Genomic DNA, 27,457 nt, shown 5'->3' on the forward strand with positions numbered 1-27,457 from the left:
CATTAGCAAGTGTAATCTTCACATAAAGATGAACTGCTAGAGTTCTAACTAGTGTAATCATAACAAAGATGAACTGCTAGAGTTCTAACTAAAATAATGATTTTTTGGTTATCTTCCTCAATTCTTTGTTTCATTTTATTTTTTTATTTTTATATTTATTTTTTTTAATTTAAATTTTATTTTTATATTCCCCATACAATTACAACCCCCTTATTTTGACCCCAATCCCTCCTTTCCCCGTCCCCCAACCCCCATAGAGTATCTCTGGTTCATCGTTGTTTGTTGATTTTGATATTTTCTTTCTTATAGTTATTCTTTTTCCTGGTCCCTTATTCACTTGTAGTCAGGGAAATGCAAATCAAAACTACAATGAGATACCATCTCACACCAGTGAGAATGGCACATATTAAAAAAACTAGCAACAACAAATGATGGCGAGGTTGTGGAGAAAAAGGAACTCTCCTGTACTGTTGGTGGGAGTGCAAACTGGTCCAACCACTGTGGAGAGCTGTGTGGAGATTTCTGGACCTACTAAACATAGAGCTTCCATATGATCTAGCAATTCCACTCCTAGGTATTTACCCAAAGGACACAGAAACATCAATTCCAAAGAGCACCTGCACCCCTGTGTTTATAGCAGCACTATTTACAATAGCTAAGCTTTGGAAACAACCCAAATGCCCAAAAATAGATGACTGGATCAAGAAGATGTGGTACATATACACCATGGAATATTACTCAGCATTCAAAAAAGATAAACACATGCAATTTGCAGCAACATGGATGGTGCTGGAAGGGATCATGCTTAGCGAAATTAGCCAGAAAGAAAAAAAATACCGGATGGTCTTACTCATAGCAGGAATCCAGAATAGTTTTTAAATGGATACAGGCGCTCCCCCATGGCTAATCCAGCTGAGACCAGAGCAAAGAAAGAAGACAGAAATGCCTATTGCAAAGTTCCTCTCTGGAAGGGGTTAAATTGGCTAATTTACTAATTGCTGCCTGAGGGTCTGGATTCAATAAGCTCCATTTAGGTGCTGAGCTTGATTCTGTACTTCCTGAGACTAAAAGATCTTGACACAGTCTTGACAATTGATAGACACTAAGAACAAAGATGGTGACTTAGAGAATCACAAAATTTTAAGAGCTAAACAGGAACTTGGGCGGGATTAATTGATGAGGTTACTTCCTCCACAAGACTTGAGTGTCAGGCTTGGAGAGTTTTATTTAAAGCACAGGAATCAACTTAGAAGTCAAGGAGAATGAAGAATCAAGGGAGTATGTTCCAAACCAAAGAATAAGATAAACTTCCAGAAAGATATTGGCATAGAGATAAGTGGTTTACTCAATAGAGAGTTCAGAATCAGTCATAAATGCAGGAAAGAGAGCAGTGGTTTCTGGAAGCTGGCAGGAAGGAGCAAAGAAGTGGTGAGAGTTAAAGGGCACAAAATTTCAATTATGCAAGATAAATAAGTTCTGGAGATAAACTATGCAGAATGGTGCCGTTAGGTAACAATATTTTATACTATATTCAACTTTGTTTAAAGGGCAGATGTAATGTTGCATTCCTACGGAGGGAAAAAAACATAATAACAAAGGAATGGGAGGAAACTTTGGGAATTGATGGAGAGAGAGAGAGAGAGAGAGAGAGAGCACGCATGTGCTTGCCTTGAATGGTGGTGATGGCTACATGAATGTGTACTTATCCTCCCAATCTTATAGATGCAGACTTCAATTATGTACTGCTTTTAATATGAAAATCATACATTAATACAATGTTTCTAAAAAGATATATGAGAAAACTAGAAAAGGAAAAACTACAGAGAGAGAATCGTGTGCAAAATCTCAGAGGAAGGTATATTTTATAAGAAGCAGAAAGTCCTATATCAGTGACATAAATAAAGAGATGGAATCAATCAACATAAGACCAACCTGTTCAGGTTAGTCTGAAACTTTAGTATATTAAACTTTATCCTTAAAATAATGGTAAATACAAATGGTAGTAAAATAAATAAGTATAAAATTGAAGGTATTTCTGGCAATAAAAACAATAATTCTTGGGGACAAAATCATAGACTTAGTATTTTGCATAGATATCTAAAAATTATTTCTTCAGTAAATATTTTAATCAGAATATTATAGGATGTCATATTGACTAATTAGACTTAGTATTTTAACAAAAAGTCCAAGAAAGTGATTCGGATTTAGGTTTAAAGATGTGGCCAGCTAAATAGATTGATAAAGGATAATTGTGCTAGTACAAATTTTTGTTAAGATCATCTAGAAAGACTATAGTATGAGCAGTTAACTGATAGGGTGCCTTAATAACACAGTGCCTAAGAGCACTTAAAACAGAGTCCTGAAACAGTACCCAGGGACGGTACACAGACATTGTCAAAAGACAATGTCAAGTACCAGGACAGTGGTTCTCACCCACATGCACAGTTACAAAAACACACAGGCTCAGATTATAACAACAGGATTTATTTAGCAAGCAAAAGAAGTAGCAGCACATTTTTGAGGTCACAAGTAGCTGGCTGTTTCACCCCAGATAGTGTCCGCAGTCTCCAGAAGTCCCAAACTAAGTTTGCCCATGGAAGATGAGGTGACTCTGCAGTAGCCCACAGCAGTAGGTTGAAGCCTGAGCCAGATGCTATACCAGAGAGCAAAGGCCTCAACAGCATCTGGAGATGGTGCCGGCAAACCTGGGCCTGTGGTCACCTCTTTGAGACCCCAGGCTGAGCCCGACAGTGCTCCTTGAGGGAGATGTCAGAGGCAGGGCTGGAAGTAGGTGCAGCAGCCAAGTCTCTGTGCAGGTGTATGGAGGTCTGGAGGTCTGGAGCCCATGGAGGTGTTCATGGCTTCTCTCTCTTCAGATGCCACATGCCAAAGCAATTGTCTTCAACAGTGGTCCACCGAATCCTTCTCTCTTCAGGGCTGACTGCAGACTGAATTCTTCAAAGATGGTCTGATGAATCTTTCTTCTCTCGTTGGACACCAATTGCAGATGGACCAAGTTGACTCTTGCTCTGTCTTGTATCCTCTTCAGGGTCCCTACAGGGTCCCTACAAGGATCACTACAAGCTTGAACAGACCACTTTAAATCCTAACTGTCTTGGACCATTTAGCACCAATCAGCTCATTTTCTATTTTCAGTTCAAATAATTAACTAATGAAGTGAGCTTAAATCAGTTGGTCCATTTATCCATTATACGTGAGCCAGATATAAAAGCAGGAAAAGCCCACCAGGCCTGCACTCAGGCCAGGGCAGTCTTGTGGGCCTGTTGTCTCCAGGAACCATGGCCTGAGTTAACCTTACTGGTGAGAGGGCAGGTGCAGGTAACACCTGCTGGCAGCGGCAGCCTGAGGCCAGCATGCCTCTGCCCCAGTAAAGGCGCCTTGCCCCTCCCCCCCAGGCCTCTGGGTGCCACAGGGATCTGGTTACATTAAGACATACTACCCAATAAGAAAGTGAAAATCAAAATCAACAAAAAACTATGAACCAGAGACACTTTTTGGGGGGTGGGGGGCGGGAGGGGAAGGATTGGGGTCAGAATGGGGCGTTTGCAATTGTATGGGGGAATATAAAAATAAAATTTAATATTAAAAATAAATAAATAAATAAATAAATAAATAAATAAATAATAGGGGCTGTTGGTTAAATGACAATTGCATAAAATTATTTTGTGAACCTTCCAATGGATAATGTTATATTAGGGGGTAGGGCTGGACAAACAGAAGTCTGGAGAATAGAAGGCAAAAATGTAAATGAAGGGAGGGTAGCTTACAGTAGTTGGCTTTGAGTCAGAAAAGAAGAAAAAGGAAGCCAATGTGACCGAAATACACATATGCATTTAAAAAAAAGAGAGAAGAAAAAAAATTTAAAAACTAAAAAAATGCACTGACGCCCTTATGTTCCTTAGGTCACACTGAAGCAATTTTGATTCTCAACACGCAGAAGAATATGTATTTAGGGGACCTGTCTGGTTGCCTAGGGGTTAAGTCTCAGCATTGCCACTGCTAAGGCCTAAGTTTGAACCCCACCCAGGGAGTTAACCCACATATGGTGCAGCAGACCTCTCCTGTCTCACCCGCTGCTCCCCGCAACAGTGTATTTCAGTCAATCCATCTGTTCTGCTCCCTACTCTGTCTCTGGTGAATCCTCTTAGCTGCCCCTCCACTACATACCTCTGGCCTGCACCCTAGCTCTTGCATTTATTATGCATAATTTATTATGCATAAATTAATAAATCTTTAGAAAAAAGATACCAAAAAACTGTCAGTTTATTAAACACCGATAATGAAGTTGAACTCTTTTTTTTTTTTTTTTTTTATACAAGCACTGGGTACAGTCAGAAGCGGGGGAGGGTGAGAGAATTCACCGGAACCAGAGTGGGGAGCAGAGCAGGCAGAATGACCGAAGTACACTGCTGAGGGGAGCAGCGGGCGGCAGGAGAGGTCTGCGCGCCATGTGGGACCCTCCTCCGGTGGCCGGGGAGCAGCCGGGGATCGAACCGGCGCCGCAGAGGCTGCGGGCAGCTTCGCAATCCAGCGCTCAACCGCTGCGCCACCAGGGAGGCCTGAAGTTCAACTCTTTATTACAAGTGTTCTTTCTGTTATTACTATGACTTTTAAAGGATTTAAAAAATATGCATGAACATGTGCCAACTAATCCCAAATAGCATTTTAAAAATTGATATTTGGAATGACAATTGAACTATAATGTAAGTTAACATAAAATGGAAATTTTCCATAATTAAAGATGGTTTACAGATGATTAAAAATATTAGCCATACCCCAACATTGAAACTACTATGTACTACAAGAGTATTTGTGAATGACAAACTTACTTTCTTGATATTACCTTCAACTTAAGGACAAAGGGACTAAAGATTTTCAAATAGGATAAGAAAGAACTAATACTTTAACCTTTTCAGGAACTAAGCTTAAAATGTATATTTTTAACTTTAAAAGTAACCAACCCTCTTTTTTTTCTCCATTGTTTTAAACTTAGATTCTACCACCTTTTTTAATTGAAATACTTGTAAAAGTTGAATTGGGTACCATTTCCATCCAACAGATGCAGGAAATACTGGAAATTTTTAACAAAATCTGTGCTGCAGAAATTTCCTTCTGAATTTTGCAGACATAAGCAATTCACGTAAATTAAATTTAAGACAAAACAAAACAGAAAACTTTTTGGCATTTAAACTGATAGCTACATAGTGAGATTTTTTAAAGGAGAATAAAATTATAGTAGAATAATTTGGGAATGACAAAACAAACTTTGCTTTACTACATATGCTAAACTTTGTAATTGCTCTGTTTTTAATTATATTTGAAAGTCCTTTGATGACAGACATTTCTTTCCATAAATATCTAACCACATATCACAAACAATATAAAAACATTTTTATAGATACATTTGACTTAAGAGAAAGTGTATCTTAAATAAATCTCAAGGTCATCAACTAAATGTACCATTTTAATATTTTGTTGAACATATTTGTGTCCATACACCCTTGCATGACTGGGTGTGAAGACATTAAATTGTGCCAACAATGCCCTACGTAGAAGCAGAATCAATTCCTGGTGTTTTGGCCACTTATGCCAATTGTGGCATCATAAAAAAATCAATCCTTAAACATCAAGTAAATATTCATCAGCTGTTGAGGTAGAGTAGTTATATTTCCTGTTGTTATACTCCAATATACTTTTACGTGCAAAATAAATTTCAGAATTTTATACAGTGGTATGAGAAAGTGAAATGTATTCCAAATGATAAAGCTTTTCTTAGTAAACAAACACATTTTATAAATCTCTAGGAATCTATTCATGCAAGATTGGGGGTAATCTATATCTTTTTAACAATAATAATAATTTAGTTTGAAAACAAGTAATATTGAAACACTTACAAAATGTGAAATAGTTTTATATAATGCTACAGCACTGGGTCTTTAAGGAAAAAATGAGAGAGGGAATACAAAATTGTGAGCAATGTGGCACAATTTAAATGGCACAATTTCTGTTATTTAATTGTTATTTATTTATTATTTTTTAAAAGATTTATTTATGCAGGCAAGAACTGGGGTACAGGCCAGAGGTACAGGAGGGGTGAGAGGAGTCACCAGAGACAGAGCGGGGAATAGAACAGGCAGATTGACTGAAATACACTGCTGAGGGAAACAGCAGGCAAGTCAGGAGAGGTCTGTTGCACCATGTGGGTATCTCCCTGGCTGGGGATCAAACTCATGCTGCAAAAAGGCTGTGGATAGCTTTACAGTGCTGTGCTTAATTAACCCCTGGTACCACCAGGGAGACCTTGTTATTTAATTTTTAATTACCTACCTTTCCTGAGTGGTTAACAGGGGATTTCTGGAGTCAGATCAGACATGGACAACTTAATACCAGATAACATATGGCACCAAGAATACACAGAAGTTAAGATTGGGATTTAAAGTGATTTCTAACTACAGTTTGCAAATATTCAGAATACTAAAAGGGTCACTAATTTTAAAGAATATTCTGTAAGGTTGAATGAATCATCAGCGTTCAAATAACCAATAGTCAAGTTATCATTTCCCTGCAATGGTAAATTTACCCACCTTGACATAATGTGTTAAATTCAATGTACATTTAACTTAACAAGTAATTAGATTTGTCATGACTTCTTCCTAAAGCCACTGTGTTCAGTCATTGTGTGCTCATTTTTGGCAGCGAATACTGAGGACCTTCATTTATTCATTCAAGTAATATTTATTAAAATTTTGCCTATATCCCATGTTAGATAATTAAAAAATTAAATAATAGACCTTGGGAACAAGACAGGAAGGAGGAGGAGGCAGAGAGGAATGACTGAAATAGAACAATTAACAAGAGAAAATGTAAGATTCAAAGGCAAGGACTAGAATTGTATTTTGCAATCTAAGATATTTTCTATATGTGAGGAATGAGTTGTGGAAAAAGTTGGAAAAATAGAAAACTGAGATCAGGAAGTTGACCATTAGATTTGAAGTTATAGATGTTTCAGCTAATAAAGTTGTAACATACACTTAAAAGAAGGTGACTATGGTAGAATAGAGGATTAAGTGAGTCCTGAGTTAGATTGTCATTGTCACAGATGCTGATATCTCTTTTTGATGATAGGGCTTGGGCTGTAGAGGACCAATGTAAATAGTAAAAATCTTCAGCGAATATAGCATATGACCTAAAGCCAGGTATTTTTAAGAATGTAAAATGATATATTTTAAGGACATAAAATGATAAATAAAAATCATAGGTCCACTGGGGCACCAAAATATTGGTAACAAGCATCATTAGAGACTAAAAAATGTCAAATCATATTCAACAAGTAAACTTGAGAACAAAGATTCAATAAAAGCAAGAAAATGAAGTTAAAATACTATGAAAAGTCTTTTCTTCTTCTATTAGATGTATTTTATAACACCAGGTGCTTGGCATGTGTATGTGGGTGGATAGATGATTTTTGTATTTACACTTCTTACCATATGTTGCAAGTATTGAATATATTTCTTTTTATTTCTCTAATTGCATTTTAAGCTCATGCAGGGGTGGGTAAAAAGACCAAGACTTATTTGTCTTTATAGTTCAATTAAACTTTGGTGGTGGATGTGGTGACATACATCTGAGAAGGTATGAACCTATTCCCTTAAATCATGTACAGTGTTGTATATGTACAACAAAACATAAACATAAATATGTATATTTGTAGTGTTGTAAAGCAATGTTATTACAAATGAAAGATAGAGAAAGAGAATGTTTGGGATGTCTATTATAATAGGCTTTCTTTGTGTGGAAAAAAAATAAGGATATGGTATACATATACACACATAGAATGGAATATTGCTCAGCTACAAAATAAGAAGGAATTTTGCCATTGTTAACAACACATTTGGAAACAGAGTGATTAAACTAATGAAGAAAGTCAGAAAGAGAAAGATAAGTAACAGAAGAATTCACTATTAAGTGGCATATAAAGAAACAAAACAAAGGAACAGGCAAAGTTCAAGCAATACAAATCCTAGAATTTTTTTTTTAAAGATTTATTTTATTTTACAAGAACTGGAGTATAGACCAGAGGCATGGGAGTGTGAGAGAATTAACCAGAGACAGAGCGGGGAGCAGACCAGCCAGATGGACCGAATATATTGCTGAGGGGAGCAGCGGGCGAGACAAGAGAGGTCTGCCATGTCATGTGGGTATCTCCCTGGCCAGCAGGAAATTGAACCCACGCTGCAGAGGCTGCAGACTCGAACCATGCTCCAGAGGCTGCAGACAGCTTCACAGCGCTGTACCCAACCCGCTGCACCACCAGGGAGGCCCCAAATCCTAGAAAAATTTGACAGTAGATCTGAGGCTGTTGTGAAGGGTAGGCAAAGGAAGATAGGGCCCGAATGGTCTATAGTGGAGGATTATGGGTGCTTTGGTGGTTGGTGATAACATACATCTGATGATTTGTGAACCTGTTCCCCTAAATCATATATAGTATAAACCAATACAACCTCCATAAAAATGACACAATGAAAAAAGAGGAAAAAAATGAATACAATTTAAAAAAAAAAAATCACCAGGACACAGACCCCTTATTTGTTGTGATAATCTGGAATAAGGCTTCATTGAATAGTCTCCTAGTCTGTACTTGGAAAATATTTTGTAAGAAAGTGTTGGGAAAAGAATATTAACACAAAATCATTTATTGTCACAAATTTCAGTCAAAAAACATATTACCTATGATGTCAACAAGCATATCAGCTTCATGATAAATGATATCAACATATGTTAGGCCACAGAAACAGTATTATAGTCACAAATGAAATGAAATATGTCTCCTATAAATGTCTGTGGATATGTATGTTACTGCATATATATATATATATATATATATACACTTAACATTTATGTTTATGAATCTATATAAATTAATAGTCATAATAAGTTTTCAGTGTTGTTGATGATTCCTTGGAAATTTCAACTTTAAGTAAAATGATCTGTAACAAAACCAGTTTTACCATAACTTAATTGACACAGACAAGAGGAAGTCCTACATCATATTTCTGGTAACAAAACATCACCAGACTTCTAAATAAAGACCCAGAACACCTCTGATTAGAAAACCATTTATATCCACTCAGTCATTCATTTTCCAACCCGCTTATTCCACTTCAGGGTACAGTTGCCAGGAGCCCATGCTGGCCGCTCAGTGTGCAGACGGGAACCAACCCTGGACAGCCAGCCCTCCTGTCTTAGGGTGCCTCACACCCATCCACACTCACTCACACTGAGGCAATTTAAACTTGCCAATGAACCTAACAGGCACATCTTATGGATGGGGGAGACAATCAGAGCACAGATACAGGGAGAATATGCAAATGTTACACAGACAGTGGCCTGGGTGGGAATCATCTTTTTTTATCAACATTATAACTAAATGATGTTGAACAAAACACTCTTAAAGAACCTGCTGTGCGGGGCCTCCCTGGCGGCACAGGTAGTTGAGCGCAGCACTGTGAAGCTGTCCACAACCTCTGCAGCGTGGGTTCGATCCTGGCAAGCCAATGAGAATCCCACATGGCGTGGCAGATCTCTCCTGTCTCACCCGCTGTTCCCCTCAGCAGTGTATTTCGTCAGTCTGCCTGTTCTGTTCCCCACTCTGTCTCTGGTGAATCCTCTCACCATCCCGCGCATCTGGCCTATACCCCAGTTCTTGTATGCATAAATAAATAAATATTAAAAAAAGAAAAACCTGGTGTGAATGTTCAAAAAACTCAGGACAATGCAAATACAATGAAGGTGTAGATCCTAATATAAACTTGTACAGATGTTTTGCTGCTTTCTTTTTATGGTCTATAATAAGCAGCTTTTTTTTCAATAGCTTAGCATATGCTAATGAATCAGTTTTCCATCAAATAACTCAGAGAATCCAAAGTCACATATCTTTCATTTACTATGGAAGATTTGTTGCAATGCATTTATTTCCTAGTCAAATTTATTAACACAAAATCATTATATTTACACTCATTTTCCTTATACAGTAATTATGATCAAAATCCCCCATTGTGTTCTATAGCACTGATAACAGAATCTGGGTTGTGTTAAATGCATATATAAATCAATCCAAAAAACCATTTGATACTCAAAACTCAAAAAAAATCAATTAATTTTTTTCTTAGTCAAGTTATCTTCCCAGCAAAGAGAAATATATTCAAATTAAAATATCTTTGAAATGTTCCTCAGGACATTAAGTTGTTTTTATACAGCAATATTTAGAGAGTTCAATGTAAATGAGCCATATGGATTGCATTCCACTTGAAATAACCACACATTGGCAACTTAATGGAAAATAAGCTTGGAAAAAGTTTGGAATGTGTTAGGTTACTGATATCAAGGTCTTTCATGATTATGCTTTAGGTTTCAGTGAGCAGAACACAGCTAGAAAGAATTACCACATACAGCCAGGATAGCATTGCAGTAATATGTGTGTGTTGGAAGGGATTCATCAGGAGGGTTTTAAAGTCTATAGTCTGGGAGAGTGTGTCATATTCCAGGGCCTGATGGTTGTGCTGGTCCAAGGTATACTCAGTGGAAAAAAAAGGTCAGGCTGGACTTAGAATATATGTAACTTAGTAAAGGCATTCCTTAGACTATTCATTTATCACCTTATTCATTTATTTGTAGCATTTAATTAGTGCTCTACATTATCATGAGCTTAAGGGGATAGGGTAAAAGAAGAGTAAAGTTTGATTAAAATCCAGTAAGTCCAACAATCCAAAAGTACAGTTGATGGCATAGCCCTCTTATTACTACTGTCCCCATGCATCCACAGCCAGCAGCAGACCTCTCCAGTCTGGCCTGCTGCTCCCTTCAGCAGTATATTTAGATCTGGCTGATTTGCTCCCCATTCTGTCTCTGGTGAAGCCTCTTACCCCCCGCACCTCTGGCCTACACCCCAGGTCTTGTATGCATAAATAAATAAAGTAAATCTTAAAAAAAAAAAAAAAAAGAAGACTAGCACAACAATGCTGAATGCATTTGAGTAGTGGATAAGTTATTTTATTCTATGCTACTTTGGGATAGAAAATTGCCAAATGCATAAGCTGCAGAGGATCACAGGGCACATTTATCCAGTCCCCTAACTTTCCAGAAGCAAGTCTAAAATACATATATCATAAATCCTAGTCCCCATCCAGTACATTAAATTATTCCTTAACAAGACTTTTTAAATTAAAATAGTTGTTTCGGCAATGTTGGGTATGTTGGTGTTCCTGCATATAAAGAATGACAGGTACTGTATTTCATATCTCAACTCCGATGGATGAAGCAAGATTGGCTACATGTTGATTACTAGTGATGGGCATGTATACTTGGGAATTCAGTAAGCTATTGTCTTTACCTTGCCATATGTTTTACATTATTCACAAAGTGAAAAAGAAAGTAATTTTCAAACACAGAATGACAATTAGTAATCTATAGCAGATTCTGCAGGGTATGCTTATAATCTGGTGCCCCCTTCCCAACTCCCGCTCTCAGCTGCACCCTCAGAATATTGCCTTACTTGCCTTTGGGAGCCATGTCATCTGGCTTTTTCAGAGAGAGTCCCTCACCCCTTCCTCAGGGGTGTCTATAGCTAATGGCTTACTGATGTGGAGAAAGTTGTACAACAGCTCTCTGTGTGGGAAAACCCTGAGTATAATTCACAATCTAAAAGTTTGCCAGTGGGATCACTCTGAGTCTGGATGATTCCTGACAGCTCCTCTAGTGGCTTCTTTCCTCTAGAGCCTGTTTTCCTCACATCCCTGGAAGTTTCTTCTGCATACAGTAAATCATTTGCAAACACAAATTCTGTCTTAGATTCTGCTTCTAGGGAGCTCGTCATAAGCAATTTTATTTTGGCATTGATGGAAATTAATTTGTTGATTGAAGTGCCAGACCAGCTAGTAATCAGTCTGAATATCAGATTGATTCTATTTCCTTATCTCTGTCAATCAACTCTGTGAACATTAGTTTCCTTTGAAAGAGGAGGAAAATAATATTTCCCAGTTCTATAAAGTGTAATATTGTGAGGAGAAAATGAGATTATATATATGAAAGCACTTTTGAAAAGGGAAAGTTTCATGCAATATGATTACATTACTATGCCATTTTATTATCTTCAAAAAGTTTCAAACTGTCATTTAATTGTTACTATGACACTGAATTTCACCAGATGGGAAAAATTACTTTCAGGCAATGAATGGAAGCTTGTTGCACTGTGCCACATAACTGGGCTGACATTTCTGGGGTTAATTTATGTCTATAATCTCTTTCTACCTTTTCTGACTAGACACTGGAGGTAGATATGAATTTTAACTTCTGGTAGGCCATGGAGCTTGTCATCTTTATGCATAACAATAACACATTTCCAATTTCTTTTCTAGGAGTGAAGAAATGTTTTACAAATAAAAGTCTCTAGCTTGTATGAAGAAAAAATAACAGCAATAAAAATTCAACTCAGTCATACACTGTAACTATCTCCCTAAGTGATCATGGCTTTATTTCTAAAAATGCCCACTGAAAATGACAAAAATCAGCTTCTCTAATCAGTTGATTGTGCAACAGCATAAGTACTCACATAGAGAATCTGAGGGCCTGACTACAGTTATCGCTGCAAAGTCGAAAAATGTATGAAATGTAATCTGAATGAAAACTGCAAGTGGCAGATATCTAGGCTCATGCTGTGGTCAGATGCTCAAAGCATTACTCTTAAAGGAAAGCCACTGGGGGCCTCCCTGATGGCACAAGGGGTTGAGGACAACGCTGTGATACTGTCTGCTGCCTCTGCAGCACAAGTTCGATCCCTGGCCAGGGAGCTAAACTACATGGCCCAGCAGACCTCTCCTGTCTCATGCATTGCTCCCCTCAGCAGTGTACTTCAGTCAATCTGCCTGTTCTGTTCCCTGCTCTGTATCTGGTGAATCCTCTCACTTCCCGTGCCTCTGGCCTGTAACCCAGTTCTTGTATGCATAAATAAATAAATCTTTTTTAAAAAAAGAGAGCACCACTGAATTCTCACCAACAGTTGACCCACAAATGCAGCATTATTTCCCCCTCAGAAATATAATTTGGGGAAAGGAAGAAAAGTTGTCCATGATTAGACTCTTCTCCTATTCTCCCTCTCTTCGCATGTAGTTTTTTTTTTTAAGGTCTTAATCCTTATTTACACACATCTGTCTTATTAAACATAACTTTCACATGTGGACTTTCTGAAATATGTGTGGAATTAAAACAGAATCCAAACTGCATGCCATCCTTTTCTTGCAAAAGTTCTGAAAATAAACCACTCAAAGTAATATCTGGTGACCTTACGTAGCTGGAAACTAGGACATACTAATTAGATGTCAACATAGTTTAAAGTAATGACTTCCATAAAATGTATAAATATTGTGTTTTGGTCTCTGGTTTCTATTTCTAGTTCTTAGTCGAGCAACATAGACATACAATAAAGGAAAAGAAAGGATCCCCTACGTTTACTTCCATAAGAACTGATTTCTCAATGGGGAAAATACAATCAATAATTCCAAAAGCATATGAAGAATAAGGAAAGAAAGGTAAGAGCTCACTGTTTTGAATATCTGCTCTGCATATTCAACTGGCTGTGATTTATTTATTTATTTATTTATTTATTTTTTTTTAAAATTAATAATAAATTTTATTTTTATATTCCCCATACAATTTCAACTCCCCCATTCTGACCCCAGTCCCTCCCCTCCTGCCCCCACCCCCCAAAAAAGTGTCTCTGGTTCATAGTTTTTTGTTGATTTTGATTTTCACTTTCTTACAGTTATTCATTTTCCTGGTCCCTTATTTAAGTTTTCTAGATTCCTGCTATGAGTGAGACCATCCGGTATTTTTCTTTTTTCTTTCTGGCTTATTTTGCTGAGCATGATCCCTTCCAGCGCCATCCATGTTGCTGCAAATTGCATGTGTTTATCTTTTTTAAATGCTGAGTAGTATTCCATGGCTGTGATTTAAAGAAAACTTTGAATGTTTGAGCAAGAGAAAAATTAGCACAGGCAATGGTTAGCAATTTCTAGTAGGATGCCTCTAAAATGTATTTATGAGGTTACTTATGGGATGTTATTTAGTATATGTGATGTGACAGACTAAAGCATATATGAAAATATCTAGAATGTATTATACAGATATACATATTTTATGTATTATATATTAATAATAGTTATACTATATATTCTATAGCTTAAATATAGTTTTTACACATGTTTCAGTCTATTCTCTATATAATATATATTATATATGACTTTCAGCTATTTCATTCTCATATAGACCCATCTAAGCTTAGTAAGACAGAATTTATCTTAAGTACTAAACTTTTCCCAAAGGAATTATTGAAATACTTTCTTTCCTCTATAAGAATGGACTAGTTTATTACTAAAACAAAGTCTCTTCTTTATTTTAAGTGAATGGAAATAGGTGGAAAGTGGGTAGGGAATGAGATGACAATGTTGTTCTGTGTGGGTGAAGTGCTGTGTATGGATGAGTGACAACTTCATTGTTGAATACTGCCTCAGGCAGAAAGGCAGGCCTTCCACACACAAAAGCAACCTTGATACCTGGTAGAGAATTTGCTCCTTACACTCTCCACCTGCCCCGGTGTACTTATCCCAAATTGCCACAGTCATGTCCATGGGACTGAAGAGGCTAAAAATCTCCACACGATCTCCCCCTATTTCTCAAACAAGTTGCTGCCTCCCCCCACCCCCAACCTACTGTTTCTTCAAGCTGCAGGTTCAATCAAAGTAGCGTCAAGCAAATCTTTGTTGTTAAACCCATTCAATGAGGGCATGGAAAAAAATTTAGAGAAAGACAATGTAAAACATGTTTAATTTAAACCTCTGGGGTTTTTAATCTTTGTAGTTGTGCTGCTCTCAAATGAAATAATATTGACCTAGTTAGGAATGTTAATATAATTTTAAGGGAAGAAAATAGAGAATTGGAGAAAGATAAGTGATACACACATAAGATTCTCCAATCCGCAAACTTTACAGATTTTGGACACTTTCTGAAGTGGACCTGATGTCAATTTTTCATTTGATCATTTTCAAATTGAAGTAAATAGTGCATCTGAATAAGATTTGTGAGTATTTCATTATGAATGATTATAGCAGTGTTATTCGTAATAGTCCCAGATTGACAACAATCAAAGATATCTATTGAATGATGAATGGTCAAATAGTGGCACATCAATAACACAGACTACTACTCATCAGTAAAAAGGAACAACATATTGATAAATGCAATTCTAGAAGATGTCCAGAGAATTACACTGAAGGGAGTAAAGCCAACCCTGAGAGGTTATAAACTGCATGATTCCAGTTATGTAATATTTGAAACAATTATATAAATAGGCAAATAGAATGGGATAGAATAGAGTGGGATGGTAGAGTTTGTGGGTTTGGGGGGAAGTAGTTACGGCTCTAAAATGGCAACATGAGGAATATTCATGGTGATGGAAATATTCAGTCTCTATTACATCATTGTCAATATCTTGGTTTTATATTATGTTATAGCTTTGAAAGATATCATTGGTGAAAATTAGCAAAAGGGTACACAGAATTTATATTCTTACAACTATAGGTGAATTTACAATTATTTTAAAATACAAAGTTTGATTAAAATTAGTCATGAATGGCAACATATTACAATACAAAGAACCAAGACTAAAAAAATACACTTTCAAATAGCGGTTTCCAACATTTTCCTGGTGAACAAATTATACTTTTCATTCAGTCCTCTATATTTAATATATATAGTTAATATAAAACAAAATTCAACTGATTTTTTTCCTGAAAAATAATTTAATATTCATTTAGATGTATGAATGCAGAAGATTATCAAATAATATCTATAAAATATTTGAAGATGGAGCAATACACAGAATAATCAAATGATATAAATTATCACATATTATGTTGATTAATTACAGAGAAATTGTTAAGAAAGAATCTGCGGTATGCTTTCTCCACATGTTATAACTCATTATATTAAATTTTATTAATACTCTTACTATTAAATTTATAATAATATACATCAGTGTATCACAAAAAACTATTCATGAAAAGAATCTATCATACATCAAGTATTTGATAATAAGAAAGTAATATAAATAATATGAAAATATCTTTTACTATAATTTTAATGCAAATTATAATTGAATAATTAAATTTTAATATGGCAGTCTTTTCCTTGATTTTTTCAGATACTCTAAAGGATGTTTACTTTGAGACAAGTAAACAAAAGAAATTGATAAGTAAGCATAGAACTTCCTGAAATGAAAATAGGTATTTTTATTTTACTTTATTTTATCAAGACAATAATGTCCTAATACTCTACAACAATTTCCTCTTGAATATGCAGTTGAGGACATTGAGTATTTCCCAAACTAAGCATTAAAATTTACTTGATCAATAGGGTCTATCAGAAACTTTCCAAAATAACTGTAAAAGAGGCATCTAATGTTGTTAATAAGTTATATTGTGAAACTTCAGCCAGTATCATTACTTTTATTTTGGAGCTTTTGCTGGTTCTTTAAATATTTATGTGTTCCTCACAAGATTTGACTGAAACAAATGTGTTTCTTTTTAAACTGAGATAACTGGTTAGAACTGATAATGGCTTTGAATTTTGTGGTTTTCTTTGAAGAAAAAATAGATGTTATTCTAATATCAGTCTTTTTTTAGCAGCTGAAAATTTTGAGTTGAGTTTCTTCAACAAGGAAAAATGCATGTAAAAATGCACAAACACAGGTCTTAACTATCAATCAAGAAATCATAGCTGGTTGACACAGTGGAAAGAACTGGGAGACAGGAGGGATAGAGGAAAGACATATTTTCATTGCGTACATCTTTGCCATTTGTTTTAAATGAATGACTACGTTAAGAGATCATTTGAAAAAAGCACAAATTAAACTATTGAGATAAAACATTTTCTTCACATTCATTTTTTTTCCTCAAAAAATACTGTATTAGGGAAAATTACTTTTGGGAATATTTGAAGAAAAAATGTTATAACTCTCAGTGATTTATTACTGTGCCTGCCATTGGGTTTGGTATGCTCTGGAATCTGCAAGTCGTTATGTGGCTGCCAGTTTGCTTCTTTGGTTGTAACTGATCTGTAGGGCATGTGCCATGAGTAAGTCATAAAATATCTTCATGACTTACTTGCTTTTCTGAAAAAGTGGAACCCATTATTCTTATTGCTTGCTTGCTCATGAAGGGTATTATAAATGATTTATCAAATACCTTTGGTATGTTCATTGTTTTACCTGGAAAGAAGGTCAGAATGTGATTGTTATTATAGTAAGCCATAAGGTTGAAAATTACCAACTGAAAAGGTATTATGGCTGCTAATAAGTTTAAGTGATTATGGTTCTTGAATAAAGAAAATATCTTTACTGTTGCTTTGGAATATTTTGAGACCAAAAGAAACCTAACAATGATAATTATAGCTACTTCTGTGGTTAAAAATCATGAATGAAACCAGCATAACAGAAATGGCAGGAGCAAGTACAGTTGTACTTCATTTTATTGTGCTTTATTTTATTGCACTTAACAATACTGTGCTTTTCACAAATTGCAGATTTGTAGCAACCCTGAATTGAATAGTTCTATCAGCAATATCTCTGCACATTTTGTTAATTATCACAATATTTCAAACTTTACCATTATATGTATTATGGTAATCTGTGATCAATGATCTTTAATATTAGTATTGTAATTGTTTGAGGAAAACAATAATCCATGTAGGATAGCAGACTTAAATCGATAAATATTGTATGTTTTCTGGCTACTGCAACCAAGCCATTTATCTGTCTTTCTCCTCTCTTCAGGCCTTCTTATTTAGTGAGACACAGCAGTACTGAAATTAGACTAATTAACCAAACAATAATCTGTAAGTGTTCAAGCAAAAGGGAAAGTTCCATATCTCTCACTGTAAATCAAAAGCTACAAATGATCAAATTTAGTGGGAAAGGTATGTTAAAAGCCAAGATAAGCTGGAATCTAGCTCTCTTCCATAAAACAGCTAGCCCAGTTGAGAATGCAAAGGAAAGTTTCTTGAAGGAAATTAAAAGTACTTTTCCAGTGAACACATAAATAGGAAATAAAACAGCTTTTTGCTGATGTGGATTAAGCTGGAGTGGTTTGGATAGAAGATCAAACAAGTCACATTTCCTTAAGCCAAAGTCCAATACAGAGAAAGGCCCCAACTGTCTTCAATTTCAAGAAAGTGGAGAGAAGTGAGGAGACAGCAGAAAAAGTTTGAAACTAGCATAAGCTGTTTTATAAGTTTTAAGGAAAGAAGTCATCTCCATAATAGAAGTGCAAGATCACACAATTGCTGATGTAGAAGCAAGGAAGTTATCCAAAAGAACTATATAGCTAAAAATCATTGATGAGGATAGTTATATTAAAAAACAGATTATCAATATAGATGAAGCCTTACATTGGAAGATGTGGCAACTTTCATTGTTATAAGTCAATGCTTGGTTTCAAAGCTTCAAAGGACAGGCTGATTCTCTTGTTAGAAGTTAATGTATTTGTTCACTTTAATTTGAAGGCAGTGTTCATTTATTATTATGAAAATTCTCATATCCTTAAATCTAGTATCTTTATACCTGTTCATCTGTCTAAAATATGTTCAGATGAATATTTGAGTTCAAAACTGAGACTTACTACTCAGAAAAAAAAAATCCTTTGAAAATACTACTGCTCAATGACAATGTACCTTGTCAGGTAAGAGCTTTAATGGAGATGTACAAGAAGATCAATAATTTTTAATGTCTGCTAACACAAAATCCACTCTGCAGCCCAGGCAACAAGGAGTCATTTTGATTTTCAGTTCTCTTTATTTAAGAAATACATTTTGTAAGACTATAGCTGCCACAGATTTTGATTCCTTATGTGGAGTTGGGCAAAGTCAATTGAAAAGCTTCTGGTTCACCATCTAGATGTTATATTCATTTGTGATTCATGGAACTTAACATTAATTTAACATTAACAGAAGTTTAGAAGAAAATGACTCCAATTCTCATGAATGATTTTGATGGGTTCAAGATTTCAAAGGCAGAAGTAACTGCAAATGTGGTGGAAAGAGTGAAAGAACAAAAATTAGATTGAGGCCTAAGGATGTGATAAAACTTGAACAGATAGGAAGTTGCTTCTTATGGATGAGAAAAGAGAGAGCTTTTATTTTTAAATGGAGTCCACTCCTGGTGAAGATGCTTTCAACATTGTTCAAATTTTACAACAAAAGATTTAGAATAGTTATAAAGTTGTTTGATAATTCAATATCAGAATTTAATAAGATTGACTTCAATTTTGAAAAAAAATTCTACTGTGGGTAAGTGCTATCAACCACTACTATGTGCTACAGAGAAATCTTTTGTAAAGAGCCAAGTGGTGTGAAAATTTTCATTGTCTGAATTTTAAAAATTGCCAGTCACCCAAGCCTTAAGCAAACAACACTCTGATCAATCAAGAGTCATCAATATCAGAGAAAATCCTCCAGCAGCAGAAAAATTGGGAATTGTGAAGGCTCAGAAAATGAGAGGTATTTTTAAAGCAATAAAATATTTTAAAATTAAGGCAAATGCATTGCTTTTTTAAAGATGTATTGCTATCACATACTCAATAGAATATTGTGTAGTATAAACATACCTTTATATCCAAAAAAGGCTGGCTTTACTGAAATATTTGCTTTATTGCTGAGGTTTAGTAAAGAACCCACTATCTCTGAGGTGTGCATGTAGTTAAAATTCCAAAGTAGGCCGGATTGCTTATGTCGAAGTAACATAACTTTTTCCCAAAACGTCAGTGTAATGAATTCTTCTTTTGCTTCTTTTTCTCATGTTTGTTTACAATTATTTAAATGGATATGAAAGCACTGTATGTGGTAAATGCAGAAATTGATATCTACCAGGGCTACTGTCACCTCACAAAGTCCAGATACCTTTTCTCTGATCTTGAAGGCACCTGAAGGACCACAGTTCCATTTGTGAATTCTCATCTATTTGTGCAACCAAAATGCAAAAGACCTCTTAAGATGTCACTGGAGATTTCATCATGCTTTCTAAACAATTCAAATAAGCAATGAGTGAGGGTCTTGTGCAATTTTATGATGCCAATTTTCAAAGTGGAAAGAATAATTGTGCCCTAACATGACCACCAAGTGGTGCTTGTCACTAGAATCTTAGAGTTAATTGATATCAAATTTGCTGAAAAATACTGTTAGCTTGAAAATTAGGACTTATGGGATTATATCCTGAGTGAATAGGAAATTCCAAGAGTTATTTGACTCTTTTTACCTTACACTTCATAACAAAATTAACATATGGTATAAAATATTTTATGTAAGTATAACTTTCATAGAACGTTAATACTCAAGTGACCATGAGCAGCCAATTAAGATTTGAAACAAGAGGGGAATGTCATTTAAACTCTTGTATCTGGTGCACACATCCTTGCTGCCTTTCATAAGCTGACTTCATGGTCTATGGCTCTAAACTAGAGTCAGAGGAAGTGTTTTCCTGACCTCATCTTACATGTAAAATCTGGTTGATTTCTTAGGATTACGATTTCTTCTTCTACCTGGGGAAAGCCTTGAAGACTAGGTTATCTCCAGACTGTTTTCGGCAAGCTTTAATTCCTAAAATAGATTAATATCTCCAGGACTAAGCAGAAACTAAGCAGTTTCTGTATATCCCCTTTCTACCAATTACCTTAGCTCTGGTGATACCAAACAGAAATCATGGACATGGTCATGAAGGAGACAGAGAAATAAACAATAATAAAAATATAGCAGATCGAGGGTTCTGTTAAGAAAGCTGTGTTCTGTGAGCATAAGGGCTAACTCTTTTTTTTTTTTTTTTTTTAAATAGGCATGTTTTATTTATTTATTTATTTGTTTGTTTGTTTTGTTTATACAAGCACTGGGTACAGTCAGAAGCGCCGGAGGGTAAGAGAATTCACCAGAGCCAGAGCAGGGAGCAGAGCAGGCAGAAGGACTGAAGTACACTGCTGAGGGGAGCAGCGGGCGGCAGGAGAGGTCTGCGCGCCATGTGGGACCCTCCTCCGGTGGCCGGGGAGCAGCCAGGGATCAAACCGGCACCTCAGAGGCCGCGGGCAGCTTCGCAACCCAGCTCTCAACTGCTGCGCCACCGGGGAGACCCATAAGGGCTAACTCTTGATACAGACAGGAGAGGAGGAACTTTCTGAGGGGATATTTATTACGCAAATTCTTAAGAATGAGTGTGGATAGACAGAAGACATTGGAGAAAGGCAAGCATTTGACATTGAAAATATAGTAAGCACAGTGGCAATAAAACAAGAAACAGCATTGGTTAATCAGGAACTGAGTAGAATAAGCTGCAGTAGAACATAGGTATAGAGATGTGAGGATGTGTTGGGGATGAGGGATCCAGACCCCTAGACCTTTGGTGGCTGTCTCAGACATTTAAATGATGCTGCAAAAAGTCACTAAAAGAGGCTTTCAATGACAATAAAATGGTTAATTCTGAATCTTAAAATAGCGATCTATCCATTTATCTTTCATCTATCAGGAGATGTTGAAATACGCAAGGATTTAGGATTATGGGAGCCAACATGGTACAAGACTGGCCACAGAGGGAATAATTAGGATACTCTGTCACATCAGAAATGATGAAAATGTGAATTTATGTGTTTGAGAAAGGAGCAGAGATTGTGTGGAAGAAGTAGAAGACTTAAGAAATATCACAATGTATGGGCCTCCCCGGTGGTGCAGCGGTTGCGCGCTGGGTTGCAAAGCTGCCCGCAGCCTCTGCAGCACCAGCTCGATCCTTGACCGCGGGCGAGGGTCCCACTTGGGGAGCAGACCTCTCCTGCTGCCCTCTGCTCCCCTCAGCAGTGTATTTCGTCACTCTGCCTGTTCTGCTCTCCTCTCTGGCTCTGGTGAATTCTCTCACCCTCCCGCACTTCTGACTGTACCCAGTGCTTGTATAAATAAATAAATAAAACTTAAAAAAAAAATTAGAGCATCTTATTTAAAAAAAAAAAAAGAAATATCACAATGTAGCACTTGCAAGTCTTTGTAACAGACTATGTTCCCCACTGAGGAAGAACAAAAGTCTAAGATAACCCTTAGACTTTGACTTGTGGGTTTGTCAATCACAAAATTAGGTGTGATAGACAGACTAACAGCTTCTGAATGTGTCTTTGTCCTAATTCCCAGAACCTATCATATGTTATTAACATGCTAAGAGGGGAAATGACGATTGTCTGTGGAATTAGAGTTGTTAATAAGATGACTTTAGAACAAGGAGATAATTCTGAATTATCCTAATAAGTTCAATGTAATCACAAGAGCTCTTCAAAATGAAAGAGGAAGTCAGGAAAAGAGTGAAAAATCAGAGATACTTAAAGTTACTGCATTTTGAAAAAGGACCATGAATAAAGGAACTCAGATGGTATCCAGAAGCTGAAAGAGGGAAGGAAACAAAGTCCCTCAGAGCATTGAAAAGGAACAAAGACCTACTAACACCTTGACTTTTTATTGAGACCCCATCAGACATCCGACTTCCAGAATTGTTAAAAAGTAAGTGTTTGTTATATTGAACAACAAAAGTTTGTGGTAAATTGTTACAATGGTGGTAAAAGTTTGTGGTAAATTGTTACATTAGATAACTAATGTCGTGGGAATCTCAATAGAAGCAAGTTAGAGGGAAGATAACGAGATTAATTTTGACCAGGTTGAGTTCAGTGTATCTATGAAACTTCCAGATAATGATGTACACAAGGCCGTTGGATATGAAAATCAGGATGTCAAAGTGAGACCTGAGTTGCACACAGGAGATTATAAAAAACATATGTGTGAATGAAATAACTCATGGGTACATTACAGAGCGAGATCAAAGGGATAAAATTCTAGAGACGAGTGATGTATATATCTAAGAATAAATGAGGAAAAATAGACTGAAGATGACCAAAATGATTTGACCAAAGATATAGAGAAAAAATCAGGACAGCTTAATCTCCAAGAAACCAAGATGAATAGATTAAAAAAAAAAAAAGGAGGTCAGTAGTGTCAAATACCACAGAATGAAGGAAAAGTGCTCTTTGGATTCATCAGTGAGAGAGAATTCAGTGAAGTGGGTGAAATATTGATAAATATACATTCAGTAGAAAATAAAATTTTGGCATTTCATTTGGCAAAATGAAATGACAAATATGGTTCAAGAAATATTGACACAGATGATATGGTCTTAAGTTGGGGCTAAAAGGTAACTCTTTACTTAGTGGGGGCTAAAAGGTAACTCTTTACCTGGCCTTTCACTACCCATTCCTATATATTTTATTCAAAAAAAGAAAAATAAAACTCAGAAAAAAATGCTCTCCAAAAATGCTTTTGCAAATCAAATATTGTGCCATAATGTTGTATAACATACTTGTTCTGACATTGTGGGAGAATGTTGTGCTCTGCACTGGCATTATAAATATAACGAAAACATACAATTTGTTGGTCTATTTCTATGCCAAGTTTTCTGAATTACATCAAGTATTTGTCTCTTCTAAAATGAATGGGTATGTAAAATAAAAACATAACAGATGTAATTCAAGCTTTTCTTAAGGACCCATTGACATCAGCGTGAAAACAATAGAAGTGTGCTATTACAATGTATTAGTATTCTGTTTTCTAATGAGATATGAGAAGTCTTGGAATTTATAACCATACTACTGTTCTTTTGAGTTCCTTTTATTTTGAGGGTGGGTGTTTGTTTCTGGGACTGGTGTTCATGTGAACAGTGATCCAACATTGGCATCTGTTATTTCTCACTTCTATAAATAAAATTTCTTTGGGTGCACCTCCAACCCTCATCAATTATTTGTGTTTGTTAGTGAATTTGAAGACCATATTATCAAGATTGCTAATATGTTTCATCAAAGGGAATTAGTTAACTCTGATTTTAATTGTGTATGTACTTTCATTGGTGACTATGTATTTCAGATGGTCCACTCCTTTTTAATTTACCTTCAAGTTCTGGGCTATGTTCTTGGAAGTTAAAGATACCAAGTTGATACAACATACATATAGATCAGCAAGTTTAAAAAAAAGAAATTCTTGGATATGCTACTGAATATACCCATAAATTAATTTTATCCATATGATTTAGTATGTAAGAACTAATCCTTAACATACTTAAATACTATAGTAAAAAAGGAAAAATACATCTCAATATGTCTTATGAACAATAGATGCAATACTGCTCAATAAAATATTAGCAAATCAAATCTAATAATGATTAAAAAAGATATATTATGACAATTTTCTGTATATGGAGTCTAAAAGAATTGATAAAAAAAACTCTTGTAACTAATAATCAATTGTAACAAGGCTGCAGGATACATGGTAAATACATAAATTCAACTGTTCACCTATCAATATATACTACCAATTAAAAACTGAAATTGAGATTCAAAAAGCTATCATTTATAATAGTGTCAACAATTTAAAAAAGGACTTTATAAATAAAATAGGAATCTAACAAAATATATAGTGGATCTATATGCAAAAACCACAAAATGCTAATAAAACATCTGCATAAAGAGATATTCTGCTTATGAGTTAAAAATTAAAATATTAATTTTCATAATTTGATTTATTGATTCAATATTTTCCAAATCAAAATCCTAAAAATCATTCCAATCAAAATCCTTTTAAAAACCTATTTTTAGGTCACAACCTAATTCCAAAATTTATATGCAAAGGCAGAAGCTCTAGAATAGTTAACATAGTAAAGAACAAAATTGGAGGGCTCCCACCACCAATTTCAAGATTTACATAATTAATTCAGTATTAGTACTGATTGGTTGACTTTTTGAAGAATATACACATAGATCAATGAAATAGGATTAAGAGCTTAGAAATAAACCCACACAAATATAGTGAACAGATCTTTGACTTAAGAGCAAAAGTAATTAAAGACAAAAGAATATCCTTATCCCACCAATGATATTAGAACAATTGGATATCCATATGCAAAAAAGAATTAATATAGACATATATTTTGCACTTTTCACAAAAAGGATCCCAAACTGACCTATAGATCTAAATACAAAATGTAAAACTGGACCTCCCCTGGTGGCGTAGGCGGTTGAGCGCAGCGCTGTGAAGCTGTCCGCAGCCTCTGCAGCGCTGGTTCCATCCTTGCCGGCCTTGGAGTTGCCCACATGGCGAGCAGACCTCTCCTGTCTTGCCCGCTGCTCCCCCCGGAAGTGCATTTCGTCAGCCTGTCTGTTCTGTTCCCCATTCTGTCTCTGGTGAATCTTCTCACCCTCCTGCACATCTGGCCTGTACCCCGGTTCTTGTATAAATAAATAAATCTTTTTTAAAAAGGTAAAACTACTAGGAAACATAGGAGAAAACCTAGTTGACTTTATCTTTAGTGATTAGACATTAGATACAACATCAAAAGCAACAAGGACAAAAATAGATGAGTCATATTTCATCAAAATTAATTTCTACAACCTCTGAAAGAAATGCTGACATTGATGAATCCAAAACTCAGGAATTCTGCTACTTAACCTATTGCCCAAAACATTGACCAAGAGTCTCAATACTATAGATAATTGCTGAAAATGATGGCTCATGTAACAAAAATAAAATAAAAGGAATTCTATTAAAATCATAATAATGGGAAGAGAAGTACAAAGTCACTAAAAATCCAATCACATTATTATTTTGTAAACATGTCTAATGTATAAGCAGCTTCTACACTTCTTGAAATGGAAGCCAAAAAAGAATAAATTTGACAGTAATCAATATATCCTTCCAGGAATTGTTTTCCAGTATTTAAAATCATAACATTAAAAATGAATCTTGTTCTTTTCACCTAGCTGTGATATCTGGAGAAACTTATTTAACTTTTCTGGTCCACTATTTCTCATCAAATTGGACATGATGAAAATAGCCATCCCGTAGCTGTATAGTAAAGATTAAATGCACTAATACAAATGAAAGACTGAGAATATTATGCTGAACCTATTAAGAATTCAATTACTTTTAACTATTACTTAATACCTCTGGAAAATAATTTAGGGAATTCTGCTTAAGGAGTGTAATCAGACGCCATTCAGGTCCAATAAACACTTTATTCATGTTTAAGGATCAATGTAGTTCACCAGCTAAGTACTCTTAACTTTTTGAAGATCAGCTATTCTTCTTGTTGATGAACAATTCATTAGTCATGGTTCTGAGCCTGGGAAAGCCCAAGAGGAGATGAAACCTTACCTTTCCCTCCCTAAGAAAACTAATATCACCCAAGTAGCTACTGTACAGTCTCTGCAGATAATTGAAAATCTTTGCTTGAATATCCTAAATTCCAGGCATGTCTTTGATTCAATTTGGTCAATTATTACTTTTCTCTATGTGCTATGAAAACATAAACACAGATTCTGGAGCCCCGTAAGTGAACTGAGCATGAACTCTTGATGAAGACTCTTTCATGGTAGTGATTAATGGGCTGCAAAGATTTTGAAATAAAAACCTGAAACCACAAACTAGTCATACAGTTGGCTAAATATTTTGTTTGGGTGCTCACACCCAACCTACAGATAACCTTGTGTTGACCCTGTATTCCAAACCAGGAAGGAAGGGCCGGGATTTTCAAGAGGGAGATTTGTGGTCTGGGTCTGGTCTGTCTATAAAAAGACTTGTGGCTCATGGTCTCAACGAAGTTCATCTTCCAAGTTTCTGACCGACTGAGCCTGAGGTTCTCACAGAAGCAAGTTGTGACAGCTGGAATTTGGCATCTATTGCGTTTCAGAACAGGCTTCTGATCCCAGACTGATAGTTTTTAAAACCCTAAAACAAGCCTGTTACCATTCTTGAAATGTGTTTCAGCAGGCGCCAGGGAGGAATGTTACTGCCCCCTCATTGCTAGACTGGAGTTTCATCCCAGCATAACTGAAGAACTTCTGGGGTCTGGGGTCCTGTCTCATTCAGAGATTAGGTTTCCTGGATAGTGGCAGGACACTGGCAAAACCACATGCTTTGTTTAAACATGTGGAATGAGCAGCAACATCAGCAAAGGTCCTAAAGGCAAATGTCAAAGGCCATCAGCAAATGAGAGAATTGAGCAAAATGCACTAGTGACAGGCAATTTCTCTCAATCATGGGAAACTAACTTTTCAATCCTTTGAGAAAAAGAAATGTAAGGACTATTTTCCAATTTAGGTAAAGATTTTCCAGCTTGTATTTATTGTAACTTTCCCTCAAAAGAAAATGTGCATGTCACTAATTGTTGATCATTTGGAAAATAAAACTCAAGTTGTAGGTGACATATGGTCTGTGATTTAACTCTTTAATCTATTTTACCTGTGTCTTAAAACTAAATTATTACTTCTATCAA

This window comes from Talpa occidentalis, unplaced genomic scaffold (genome assembly GCF_014898055.3).
Source record: "Talpa occidentalis isolate TD23 unplaced genomic scaffold, MPIMG_talOcc4v2.1 talOcc4.2, whole genome shotgun sequence".
Classification (NCBI taxonomy): domain Eukaryota; kingdom Metazoa; phylum Chordata; class Mammalia; order Eulipotyphla; family Talpidae; genus Talpa; species Talpa occidentalis.